The sequence below is a fragment of the Lissotriton helveticus genome, chromosome 9 (genome assembly GCF_964261635.1).
Source record: "Lissotriton helveticus chromosome 9, aLisHel1.1, whole genome shotgun sequence".
Lineage (NCBI taxonomy): Eukaryota > Metazoa > Chordata > Amphibia > Caudata > Salamandridae > Lissotriton > Lissotriton helveticus.
The window spans coordinates 467,316,669-467,321,738 of NC_136070.1; positions in this window are offsets into that span (position 1 = coordinate 467,316,669).

Sequence of the window (5,070 nt, forward strand, 5' to 3'; positions counted from 1 at the left end):
GCTGGTCGGATTGAAAAAAAAAACCAAAAAATAAAACAAATGTCTTTATTCTCTGAAGGCAGAGAGTGTCTGTACCTGGCCAAAACCAGTTCTGTCCTCATTGGTGCAGCTTCCTGGCAGGAGGTGGAGATAGCATTGTTGAAAGCAGACCTGGCGTAGGTAGCTGAAAGGAAATCTACTCCCCCTACTCTCTATTCTATGAGGGCTCAGGGGAGTGAAATGAAATCTCCGCCCCCTACTCTCTATTCAGCCAAGGTCCTATTCAGCCCAGCCCTGACTCAGCAGACTGCTGGAGCCCAAGCCCTCCTGCCACTCACAAACCAAACATGCAATACACAACCTAGCAGAGGCAGTCTGGCTGGTTAGGTAAGAAAATACCTACTTTCTAAAAGAATGTAAAAAAGATGTATTTTAACATTCGGAGTTCAGGCATACTAAATTAGTTTTTCTACCATGTTCCCTGGGTCAGTTAGGATTATACGATGTTATAATCAAACTGCCCATTCAGGCCTACGGGGACAGGTAGCCTTGCAATAGTGAAAAACAAAATTGGCTGTAATTCACTATCAGGACATGCCACACACACCAGGGCATGTCCTACCTTTTACTTACAATGCACCATGCCCTTGGGCCTACCATAGGGGTGGCTATCATGTAGAAAAGGGAAGGTTTATTGACTTGTAAGTGAGCGCACTTACCAAGTCGACATAGCAGTACTAGACTACACACAGTGTCTGCAATGGCAGGCCTGAGACACACTTTACAAGCTGCTTTTGTGGGTGGCACAATCAGTGCTGCAGGCCTACTATCATTTACAACAAGGGGTGGTGATGGACAGAGTCTCTGAATTAAGCAGAGTACTCTCACCCAGTCAAGAGATCAGGGCTAGATCCAACACCGTTTTTTAGCTCATTGCACCATCCCAGTTTCAGAACCTGGCTGTATGCAAATTAGTCTGTCCCTGGCCCAGTGCATCATGGGAACAGGGCAGACCAGACTACAAAAGCCAATTCTTACACTGGGAAGGAAACAAGCTTCCGGGGACCGGTTTCTGCCATTTCAGGCGTCTTCGGCCCGGCTTGCTTGAATCCTGATGGTGCAATGAGCAAGGGACTCACATCTGAGTATGCCCTTCCACGCTTAGGGTGGACAAAATTATTTACAACAAGGGGTGGTGATGGACAGAGTCTCTGAATTAAGCAGAGTACTCTCACCCAGTCAAGAGATCAGGGCTAGATCCAACACCGTTTTTTAGCTCATTGCACCATCCCAGTTTCAGAACCTGGCTGTATGCAAATTAGTCTGTCCCTGGCCCAGTGCATCATGGGAACAGGGCAGACCAGACTACAAAAGCCAATTCTTACACTGGGAAGGAAACAAGCTTCCGGGGACCGGTTTCTGCCATTTCAGGCGTCTTCGGCCCGGCTTGCTTGAATCCTGATGGTGCAATGAGCAAGGGACTCACATCTGAGTATGCCCTTCCACGCTTAGGGTGGACAAAATTATTTACAACAAGGGGTGGTGATGGACAGAGTCTCTGAATTAAGCAGAGTACTCTCACCCAGTCAAGAGATCAGGGCTCGATCCAACACCGTTTTTTAGCTCATTGCACCATCCCAGTTTCAGAACCTGGCTGTATGCAAATTAGTCTGTCCCTGGCCCAGTGCATCATGGGAACAGGGCAGACCAGACTACAAAAGCCAATTCTTACACTGGGAAGGAAACAAGCTTCCGGGGACCGGTTTCTGCCATTTCAGGCGTCTTCGGCCCGGCTTGCTTGAATCCTGATGGTGCAATGAGCAAGGGACTCACATCTGAGTATGCCCTTCCACGCTTAGGGTGGACAAAATTATTTACAACAAGGGGTGGTGATGGACAGAGTCTCTGAATTAAGCAGAGTACTCTCACCCAGTCAAGAGATCAGGGCTAGATCCAACACCGTTTTTTAGCTCATTGCACCATCCCAGTTTCAGAACCTGGCTGTATGCAAATTAGTCTGTCCCTGGCCCAGTGCATCATGGGAACAGGGCAGACCAGACTACAAAAGCCAATTCTTACACTGGGAAGGAAACAAGCTTCCGGGGACCGGTTTCTGCCATTTCAGGCGTCTTCGGCCCGGCTTGCTTGAATCCTGATGGTGCAATGAGCAAGGGACTCACATCTGAGTATGCCCTTCCACGCTTAGGGTGGACAAAATTATTTACAACAAGGGGTGGTGATGGACAGAGTCTCTGAATTAAGCAGAGTACTCTCACCCAGTCAAGAGATCAGGGCTAGATCCAACACCGTTTTTTAGCTCATTGCAGGCCTACTATCAGCATTTGATCTACAGGCCCTGGGCACCCATGGTGCAATGTACTAGGGTCTAACAAGTAAATGAAATAGGCCAATCATGGAGTCACTAATACATTACTACAATTAACAATAGGGAGCACTTGCATTGTGGCACTGAATAGCACTTGCACAGTGCCCAAAGCATGTAAACCAGCAAAAACATATAAAACACAAAGTAGACAACAGCAAAAAATGGAAGGGAGACTCACGCCAACTGTACCAGGTCTAACAATTCTTATGTTTTCTTCACACTTGTTCTTCAAAATGCTATATTTGGATCCCCCTTTTTTTCAACAATTTGTAGTAAATATGTAGTTTAAAACCCACCATTTGAATACATTTTTTTCAACATTTTCTTGTGGGGGAGAACCCCCCCGCAACCCACCTGCACCCTCCTTTTGCAGTTCGGACTACCTCGCTTTGATCGCTCGCTTATTACATTAGGGTACAACATTTTTCGCCTCACCACTTTCAAAATCCACCAGCCGCCACTGCTTCTCTACCACTCCAAATGCTCCATAAACGACTCACACTTGAAGTAATGCAAGTGGCTTAGAAACATATTCCACATATTTTGAATAAGCATTGCACCTGTTCTTTGGAATTCTTTTTGAAACCTACGCATGCTTCTATACAGTCACGATACACTGCTGCCGTAAGGTGTAGCCACACTAGTATATAACTCAAGGAAGGCACAAAATCAGGGAGCTTGTGACTGGAGCTGCTAGAAATAAATAAACCGGAGACACATGGGCTCATGTTATGGTTTCAATTTAGTCTATATTTTAGGGGCAGACTTGTTGATGGTATGGCCTAAATGTAGGGTCTGTTGAGTCAATGGTGTGAGGGTGTCAGTCGGTTCGAATTTGTATTATTCTGATGAATTAAAGTAATCAACAATGAGCGACTTTAGATACAATTTTAATGTAAAAAGTAAACTAAAAAAAGTCAACAAATGAAAGCAATAGCAAACATAAAAAATGCTTCATATAACTTTAAGGAGAAATTAACACGGTGCACAACATTTGTGAGCGTGTGTTGCTTTAGAGCATGGGTGCTCGCAAACATTTGCCCAATGGCCACAAAATACGGTCTGTGGTGAGACCGAGGGCCACACTGATGCCAGCAGGGTGGTTGTAGGGTCTGGGTGGGTTTGGGATTGTATAAGGAGGTCTACAAAATGTTAAATAGGCAAGCATTTACTTGCAGATTAATAAATGCTTGTCTGTTTATTTAACATTTTTTTCTGAATATTAGTGCGCAACAACTAAACAGCAACTTGTGCTGCTGATCATCAGGGTGGCTGAATGTAAAGATCAAGAGGGCCGCAAGTGGGCCCAGGGCCGTACTTTGAGTATCACTGCTTTAGAGGGTCTATTCTAGGGCAAGCCAGAGCCAGAGGTAGACCTTACATTTGAAGGCCTGTGACTGAACCTCTAGGATCCCAATTTAGTGACACTGAAGAAAAGCTTTTCACCCAGACAAAGAGGCTTGCATAATGAGCTGAAAGCCTGATATACTCCTTGTCCCAGATTTATGAAGCCCTTGCATTCTCATTGTGTCACCCAATGCAGCACAAAACTACACAAAGGTTTCAGTGAGATTTACTAAGTCATACCACACCACCTTGCGTGGCTCTGCCCGACTTAGTAAATCTAGAGTAATGCAAGGCATTGCAACACCATCAAAAGTCCCATTTTGTGAATAGAACATCATTGGATTAGTGGGGGAGGCTTCAAAGGAGGGCTTTGAAGTGCACAGAGGTCCCCCCTTCCTGCTTGGGCTCCAGACTCACTACAGGGGGTTAAGCAGTCTTTTGTTTGGGGACAGGACACAGCCTATTCAGGTGTAAGTGTGAGGCTGTGTCCAGCTCCGCCCTCCCATCCTTCTCAGGACGGCCCATCAGGATGTGTATGGCCCATCAAGTTACATTTAAGCTCCCTTTGTGCGTGACTGTCTGGAGAGAATGCACAAACCCCGGCTACTACCCACCCCAGACATGTATGGGAGACAGCCAGCAGGCACACAGGGCTAAAAGCAGAAAAATGCCAACTTTCTAAAAGTGACATTTAAAAAATGTTAAGGATAAATTCGACTTTGCCATTAAAGAGGATTTATTATTATAATTACATAGATACCAAACATGAGAGGTAAATCCCTTCTCAATTAGAAATTACAGTTTATAAATTGTAATAAGGAATCCCCAATGTTATCCTATGAGAGACGTAGGTCTCACAATAGTGAATAACCAATTGAGGAGTTTTTCACTACCAGGGCATATAGAGCTTACAAGTACATGTCCTGCCTTTTACTTACACAGCACCCTGCCCTTATGGGCTACCTAGGGGCCTACCTTATGGGTGACATAAAAAAAGGGGGCTTTAAGGCTTTGCAAGGTTTTTTCAATACTAGGTCAACATGGCAGTGTAACACTGCATTCAGGCTGCAATGGTAGGCCTGGGGTATGTTATAAAGTGCTACCTAAGTGTGTGGAACAATAGGTACTGCAATCCCACTGGTAGCATTTAATTTACAGGCCCTCGGTATATGGTATACCACTTTGCAAGGGAGTACATTAAATATGTCAGTTGGGGATATGTCAATCAAACTATGTTTAGGGGAGTGAAAACAAGCACTTTCTGACTGGTTAGCAGGAAGAACTGTGCATGACTGCAAGGTTATGGAGATGTTTCTGTCCCCAGGGCCTCAAAGTCATTGATACATTATTAATCTGTC